Source organism: Ursus arctos, chromosome X (assembly GCF_023065955.2).
Source record: "Ursus arctos isolate Adak ecotype North America chromosome X, UrsArc2.0, whole genome shotgun sequence".
Classification (NCBI taxonomy): domain Eukaryota; kingdom Metazoa; phylum Chordata; class Mammalia; order Carnivora; family Ursidae; genus Ursus; species Ursus arctos.
Window position 1 is genome coordinate 18,611,367 of NC_079873.1, and position 9,760 is coordinate 18,621,126.

The following is a 9,760-nucleotide window of genomic DNA, read 5'->3' on the forward strand; positions in this document are numbered from 1 at the left end:
CCAAAACTTTGTTACTATTTTCCAACATTATAATTCTACTTGGACTTTGATTCCACTAACTAGACATTATTATAGTTCCATACCATATTCTTCCATATGTTGCTTTTTACTCTGAGTGAAATGCAACGCCACTGTGGACTTTTGAAAGGGGCTTGAGACCCCAAGAGGTATGGTTCTAGCTACCATCATCTGTCACCTGGATTGCTTCAGTAGCCTCTAACAAGACTGTCTGCTTCGACTCTTGACTCCTCTCCTCTATTCTCAATAGAGTAGCCCAGAAAATTTTTTGAAAATAAGTCAGATCATCCAAGCCCTTGACCAAAACTTGTAAAGTCTTCCATTTCAGAGTAAGAGACAAAATGTTCGCCACACCCTACAAAACCCCATTTGATCTGGGCCCCTCTTACCTCTGTCCTAACCTTCTCGGCACTCATAGCACTCCAGTCACACGTACCTCCTTCCTGTTTCTTGAGTGTGCTGAGGGCATGCTCTTGTGTCCTGTACAATAGATCTTCCCTCTGCCTAGATTGCCCATCTCCCAGGTAACTACATGGCTAACACTCTGTCACCTCTATCAAGGTTCTGCTCAAAAGTCATTATCTCAGCAAGGTCTGACAACCTTATATAAAATTGTAACCCTTCTTCCCCCAGCATTCCCACTACTCCTTACCCTGTTCAAGTTTTAATTCTTTCCATAGCATTTATCACCTCCTTACACAGTCTATAAGTAATGAATTTATTATTCTTTAGTGTCTGTGTCCCTCCACTAAATGCACACTCCACAAAGACAGGGATCTTTGTTTTGTTCCCTGATATTTCAAGTACCTAGAAATCCTGGCATGCAATAGGCATTCAATAAATATGTGCTAAATGAATGAATAATTTCACAGCAACACACTGAACAGAAATGATGTGAAAACATCCTGATCATTCCATTATATACAAACCATTTGCCTTGTCTCTACCCTTCTCACGGGCTGAAACAAGGACCTAGGACTGGCAGACCCTTCTATCTATGCAAATAAGAACAGCACTCTAGGAAATGATGACATAGTACAATGGCTAGAACCTTCATCGGTCTACAAAGGTGCTAGGATTTGTTTTATGGTTTCCATGGGGGTCATTTCAGGGTGAACTTCCCCACCTTTCCCCTTCAGGCCTAGTGGTGGCAAAGGTCTCCTTGCAACATTGAGTACTTAATCATCTCCTGTTGTTTCCCTGAACCCTGGACACCCCTCTCTGTAAACAGCCACTTATTTCAAACACACCCATGCCCACCACCCTCCCAAACTCTTCAGATACTCTTGGGGACATGTCACCTGTTCCCCAGAGATCCTGAATGACATAATGGCAAACAGCACCAAAACCACTCTTCCCACTCTCATATTCCCCTAACCATAGAGATTGTTCAGTTGTGTGCCCTATTTCCCTCCCTGACCATTCAAAAATTCTTTTAAAAGTAACTCTGTAAAATAGTTTTTTAAAAATTACAGTATTTTCTAAGGGGCATCTTTTTTTAAGAGTGGAGGTTGAAGGGATGGGACATTTATGCAGAAGTTAAGTAATCGTTATCTTTTTCAGTTATCTTTCCCATTTGAAGGGGAGATTGTAGCTCTAATTAGAGCAGGAACAGAGTATTTTTAAGGCCTTTCTTTTTTTCTTTCATTATTTCTATGCCAAGGGGCCCAGATTATAAATCAAGTCTTGGCCCTCCTCCGCTTCCTTATAAAGAATTTTAACAATAGTTCATCTAAATCTTTTCTCTGCTGAACTACTACATGCACCTGAGGCTGTCAGAAGGCCACACAGAGAAAATAATGGTTAAGCATTCAACTCCGGCAGTAGGAAAAATGGGGGCATTTTCTAAGGAAAATCTCAGGATTACTCTACTTTATACCTTATGTTATCACATGCATGAAACCTATAATCCCCTAGAATATAGCAGTTTAGATTAGAAATATAGAGGCAACTGGTTCAGTTTTTCTTTTTCTTAATGAAGAATTTTTCCTCTAAGATCCAGAAAAGATAACCAGGCAGTCACTGCTTAGGCATTTCTAATGTGTCAGGGAACCTCATATGAGCTTTAAAATATTCTATTAACAGTGCATTTATTATTAAAAAATTGTTTCCATCAAAATCTTCTCAACTAAAACATCCAACAGCTGGAGTCAGTAACCCTCTTAGGAGGCAAAAGGTGTGTATCCAAGCAATCTTTCTCTCCATGTGTTTACTCATTTCATTTCTTGGACTGAACACAGCACCTGGCACATAATAGGTTTTCAAAGTTACTGAAGAATTTTAACCAACATTTCAAGATACCTACAGTATATCAATATCTCCAGGTCTTCAGGACAATTATGCCCAATTCTCTTAATCTTCAATTGATGGTTTCTAAACACATTATAATTGATCGCACTCATTTGGACAAATTCAATTTGTACATGACCATCTAAAAATGTGATAATCAGGATTGAACAAATACCTCCAGAAATAGGTTGGTAAGACAATGGCAAAATGGGTCTGTTCTCTTTCTCTTTTTAAGGAATTCTTTTTGTATTAATGGAATTTAAGTGTGTGTTAGTATGTCTGACAACCTCACCACTGTCTCACATAGAACTTGCACTTAATTAAAATAAGATTTTTCATCTATTCATTCACTAACTTATCAGCCAGACTGCTGTAGACAGTGGGGGTGTAGAATAAAGGAGACAAGCCAAAGACCTGCCATTGTGAACGTACAAGTTTTTTGAAGGGTTGATACTATTTTAAAAGAAAACTGTATTAATGGAGAAAAGGGGACAATGAACAAATAAGTATAAATATAATCATCAGTAATAAACACTATCAAAATATTATAATGATCAGTAATAAGCACTACCAAGAAATAAAGTAAGGTAAAGAGTTAAAAAGGGATGAAAAATGGGGTGCCTGGCTGGCTCTTTCAGTAGAGCATGTAACTCTTGATCTCAAGGTTGTGAGTTCAAGTCCCACGTTGGGCACAGCGTTTACTTCAAAAATAAAAGGGGGTGGGGATGAGAAAGAGGGCAGGATAAATCAAGGTGTCAGGGAAAACCTCTCCCAGGAATGGTATGTAAACAAATATGTGACATATATAAAGTAACAAGCCATGCAAAAATCTGAGGAAGCGCTTCATAGGCAACAAAACCGTGATGACGAAAAACTGAAATATTTGAAAAACAAGAGGCCAGTGTAGCCAGCAAAGAGAGGCTTAGGGGAAGGATGGTAGGAGATGAGTGGTATGAAATGAGCAACCAGATCCTGTAAGGTTCTGTATATCCCTACTACTCATTTCAATTTTATCCCAGTTATTACGGAAAACCACTGTAGGGTTTTGCCCCAAATGATGTGATTTCTGATTTATATTTAGACAAAAAAAATTTCTCTGGCTACTCCTTGGAAAGGAGACAAGAGTGGGAAGAGGAAGACTTCTACAATAGACCAGTGAGAACGATGAGCATTTTGATAGGGTGTTATCCCAAGTACACAGGTGGTTTTTTTTAATTAATCTCAATTAGAGTTTTACTGCTTTACTTATCATTTTTTTAGAGAAAGAGCATGCACATGCATGAGTGGAGGAGGGAGGCCAGAGGAAGAGAGAGAATTTTAAGAAGGCTCCAAGCTCAGCACAGAGCCCCAGATGGGGCTCAATCTCAGGACCCTGAGATCATGACCTGAGCCAAAATCAGGAGTCGGATGCAAAACCAAATGAGCCACCCAGATGCCCCACAGTTAGAGTATTATTTAAACTTACTTATTTTAAAATGGTTCCAGATTTCAAGTTGCAAAAATAGTAAAGAGAGATCTCATATACCCCAAACCCAGTTTCCTCAATTAACAACTTACATTCGCAGTGTACTTTTGTTACAACTAATGAAACAATATTGATACATAAGTTTTAATTAAGGTTCATACTTTATTCAAAGTTCTTTAGTTTTTCCTTACTATCCTTTGTTCTGTTCCATAATTCCATCCAGGAGAGTAATTTACATTTAGTTGTCGTGTCTCTGTAGGCCTTTCTAGGCTGTGACAGTTGCACAGAATTTCTTTTTTTTTTTTTAATCATTTTGATAGTTTTCAAGAATACTATTCAGATCTTTTGTATGATTCCCTCAATTGAAAATCTGATGTTTTACTTATCTGATGTTCTACTCATGATTAAACCTGAGTAATGAGTTTTGGGGAGGAGGACCACAGAGGTGAAGTGCTATTCTCACCCTAGGGTATCAAGAGTACATGTTTCCAATATGACTTATCACCTGGGATGTTAACCTTGATTAACTGGCTGAGGTAGTGTTTGTCAGGATCCTCCACTATAAAGTTGATCTTTTCCCCACTTTCCATACAGTCCTCTTTGGAAAGTAGTCATAATGTACAAACCACACTTAAGGGGCGGAGATTTAAACTCCGTCTGGTATCCAAGACCTACAAAGAACTTCTCAAACTCAATACACAAGAAACAAACAAATCATAAAATGGGCAGAAGATATGAACACTTTTCCAATGAAGACATACAAATGGTTGACACATGAAAAAATGTTCAAAATCATTAGCCATCAGGGAAATTCAAATCAAAACCACACTGAGATACCACCTTATGCCAGTTAGAATGGCAAAAATAGACAAGGCAAGAAACAACAATTGTTGGAGAGGATGTGGAGAAAGGGGATCCCTCCTACATTGTTGGTGGGAATGCAAGTTGGTACAGCCACTCTGGAAAACAGTGGGGAGGTCCCTTAAAAAGTTAAAAATTGAGCCACCCTATGATCCAGCAATTGCACTACTGGGTATTTACCCCAAAGATACAGACGTAGTGAAGAGAAGGGCCATATGCACCCCAATGTTCATAGCAGCATTGTCCACAGTAGCTAAATCGTGGAAGGAGCCGAGATGCCCTTCAACAGATGACTGGATTAAGAAGATGTGGTCCATATATACAATGGAATATTACTCAGCTATCAGAAAGAACGAGTTCTCAACATTTGCTGCAACATGGACAGCACTGGAGGAGATAATGCTAAGTGAAATAAGTCAAGCAGAGAAAGACAATTATCATATGGTTTCTCTCATCTATGGAACATAAGAACTAGGAAGATCGGTAGGAGAAGAAAGGGATAAAGAAAGGGGGGGTAATCAGAAGGGGGAATGAAGCATGAGAGACTATGGACTATGAGAAACAAACTGAGGGCCTCAGAGGGGAGGGGGGTGGGGGAATGGGATAGACCGGTGATGGATAGTAAGGAGGGCACGTATTGCATGGTGCACTGGGTGTTATACACAACTAATGAATCATCGAACTTTACATCAGAAACCAGGGATGTACTGTATGGTGACTAACATAATAAAAAAATAATAAATAAAAAATATGATTATAAAAAAAATAAACTCCATCTCCTTGACAGAGTAATATATTCACAAAAATTTGAAATTCTTATGCATGAAATTTGTCTCTCCTTCTTCATTGATTCATTCAACCACTTATTTCTATGAGTTTGGACTCATGGATATTTATTATATACTTTGGGTTATAATCCAACATTATGTTTTTTTTATTTTGTTGCTCAAATTGTTTGGCTATTGGGAGCTCTTTCAGGTAGTTGCTGTGTCCTTTCGACATATCCTCCATCACTGTTGCTGCTGCTGTTGTTCTCATTTGTGCTTTTTGGGAGGTGTTTTTCTAGCACTTCCCTACTTTCTGGTACTATAAGATATTCCAGGCTCATCTTTATATTCCATGTCCCAGCCCTAAAATCAGCTACTTTCCCAAAAAGCCAGAGCTCCTTTTACTGGAAAATGGTATTTTAAAGAATCAAGAGTTGGGCACTACACATGCTCATTTCTATCAGGGTATTAAAGTTTCTAGGCCAGCTCAGCTAATAGAAAAGTCAACTACTTTGTGTGTATAATAACATGTGTATGTATACTTATCTATAGATATTTCAAATGCATATCTCTGTATCCATATTAATCTAAATGTGAGTTCACACTGATGTCTCCAAATCTGATCCATTACCATGTAGAGATCATTTCAGTTTTCACCACTTGTGTGTCAGTAACCTTTGCACTTTACTTTAAAAAAAATACATTGACTCCACCTTTTATATATTTTCTTCATTTTGACCCATCATTCTGTCTGGTCAAAATAGTTTTTAGGTCTTTGTTTTGTCAACTACTGTATCTTTTATCCTAGAATCAACAATAGTTTAATCAGTATATTGTACAACAAACACTTGACAAGCATGTTAAACAGTTGAGTTATGTGGACAAAGCCCTGAAACATTCCACCAGAAACCTCCTTCAGGTAAACACTGATTCAAGAATTGAGGCTTTCACCGACTTACATACTGGATAGATCATCCATACAGAAAATCAGGAAACATTGGCTTTAAAAGACACATTAGACCAGAGGGACTCAATAGATACATGCAGAATATTTCACCCCCACACTGCAGAATACACATTCTTTTCAAGTACACATAGAACATTTTCCACGACAGGTGGCATGTTAAGCCACAAAACAAGTCTCAATAAATTAAGGAAGATTGAAATTGTATCAAGCAACTTTTCTGACCACAACAGTATGAAACTTAAATTACAAGATGAGGGGCGCCTGGGTGGCGCAGTCATTAAGCGTCTGCCTTCGGCTCAGGGCGTGATCCGGGCGTTCTGGGATCAAGCCCCGCATCAGGCTCCTCTGCTAGGAGCCTGCTTCATCCTCTCCCACTCCCCCTGCCTGTGTTCCCTCTCTCGCTGGCTGTCTCTCTGTCAAATAAATAAATAAAATCTTTAAAAAAAAATTACAAGATGAAAACTAAAAAAAAAGAAAAAAAGTCCAACAGGTGAAGACTGAACAATGAATGGCCCAGTGATGAAAGAGGAAATCAAAAATACCTTGAGATAAATGAAAATGGAAACACAACTTTCCAAAATCTATGGGATGTAGCAACAGCAGTTCGACGAGGGAAGTTCAGAGCAAAACAGGCCTATCTCAAGGAACACGAAAAATCCCCAATAAACAATCTAATTTTATACACCTAAAATGACTAGAAAAAGAAGGGGAAAAGCCTGAAGATGGTAGAAGGAATACTAAAGATCAGAGTGGAAATCAATAGAAACTAAAAAATATAAAAGATCAATGAAACTAAAAACTGATCCTCTGAAAAGATAAAAATCAATAAACCTCTAGCAAGACTTATCAAGTAAAAAGGAGAGAGGGCCAAATAAAATCATAAATGAAAAAGAAGTTACAACTGACATCACAGAAATACAAAGGATCAGAGAATACCACCAGGAACAACAGATGGCAAGAAATTGCAAAAACTGTAAGAGATGGATAAATATCTAGAAACACACAAACTTACAAGACTGAATCTCAAAGAAATGCATAATCTGAATAGACAGATTACAAGCAATGAGGCTGAATTAGTAATAAAAAAAACTCTCAGAAAACCAGAAGTCCAGTACCAGATGGCTTCACAGGTGAATTCTAACCAACATTTAAAGAAGAATACCTACCCTTCTCAAATTATTCCCAAAAAATTGAAAAGAAGAAACACTTCCAAAATCCTTTTACAAGGCCAGCATCACCCTGATACCAAAACCAGATAAAGACACTACAAAAAGAGAGAACTACAGGCCATTTTCCCTGATGAACATACATGCAAAAGTCCTCAACAAAATATTAGCAAACTGAATTCAACAATCCATTAAAAGGATCATACATCATAATCAACTGGGATTTATTCCAGGATTGCAAGGATCGTCAATATCCACAAATCAATCAACGTGACATACCACATTAACAAAATGAAGGATAAAGATTATATGATCACTTCAGTAGATGCAGAAAACACATTTGACAAAATTCAACATCCATTTATGATAAAAACCTTCCACAAAGTGGATATAAAAGGAACATACCTCAACATAATCAAGACCATATATAACAAGCCCACATCCAACATCATACTCAATGGTAAAAAGCTGAAAGCTTTTCTTCTTCTATTATCAGAAATAAGACAGGGATGCACACTCTCACCACTTTTATTTAACATAGTATTCAAAGTCCTATCCACAGCAATTAGTCAAGTAAAAGAAATAAAATAATTCAAATTGGAATGAGAAGTAAAACAGTCACTATTTGCAGATGATGTGTTACTTTCTATGGAAAACCCTAAAAACACCACCAAGAAACTATCAGAATAAATGAGTTCAGTAAAGTCACAGAATAAAAAGTACACAGAAATCAGCCATGTTTCTATATACCAATAACAAGATGTCAGAAAGAAAAATTAAGAAAATAATCCCATTTATGACTGCATCAAAAGAATAAAATACCAGGAATACATTTAACCAAAGACGTAAAAGTCCTGTGCTCTGTAAACTATAAGACACTGATGAAAGAAACTGAAGACGATGCAAATAAATGGAAATGATAAACCACAGTCATGGACTGCAAGAATACTGCTAAAATGTTCATCCTACCCAAAGCCATCTGCAGATTCAATGCAGTCCACATCAAAACACCAATGGCATTTTTCACAAAACTGGAGCAGTGAATCCTAATATTTGTATGGAATTGCAAAAGACCCTTAATAGCCAAAGCAATCTTAACAAAGAAGAACAAAACTAAAAGTATCATGGTCCCTGATTTTAAACTGCACTACAAAGCTATAATAATCACAACAGTATGATACTGACACGAAAACAGACAAGCGGTCAATGGAATAGAGAGCCCAGAAATAAACCCACACATATATGGTCAATTAATTAACAACAAGGGAAGCAACAACATTCAATAGGTAAGACAGTCTCTTCAGTAAATGGCACTGACAAAACTGGACAGCTATCTGCCAAAGAATGAAACTGGATCACTACCTTACACTATACACAAAAATAAATTCAAAATGGATTAAAGACTTAAATGTAAAACTGAAACCATAAAACCCCTAGGAGAAAACATAGGCAGTAAGCTTTTTCACACTGGTCTTGGAAATAGTTTTTTGGGCAAGCCCCCTCAGTCAAGTGCAACAAAAGCTAAAACAAACAAATGAGATTACAACAAACTAACAAGCTTTTGCATAGCAAAGAAAACCATCAACAAAACAAAAAGGCAACCTATTGAATGGGAGAAGATACTTGCACAACATACATTCAGTAAGGGGTTAATATCCAAAATATATAAAGAACTTATACAACTTACTATCAAAAATAATCAAAGAGTAAGACTAGACTTTAAGAGAAATTTTTCCCAAGAAAACATACAGATGGCCAATAGGCACACGGGATGATGCTCAACATCACAATCATGAGGGAAATACACATCAAAACCGCACCAATCGGATTGGCTATTATCAAAAAGAGGGGAAAAAAAGTGTCTGTGAGGATATGGAGAAAAGGGAACCCTTGTGCACTGATGGTGGGACTGTAAATTGGTGTCACTACTGAAAATAGTATGGAGGTTCTTCAAAAGTTAAAAATAGAAACACCATACGATCCAGCAATTACAATTTACACCCCTCCCCCAAAAATCCCACACTCATTTGAACAAGTATATACACCCCTTAATTCACTGCATTATTTACAATAGCCAAGATATGGAAGCAACCCAAGTATTAATCAACAGAGAACTGAAAAAAGATGTGGTGTGTATGTATATGTATGTGTGTGTGTGTGTGTATATATATATACACACACACATTATGTATACACATTATATATACATTATATATATACACAGATA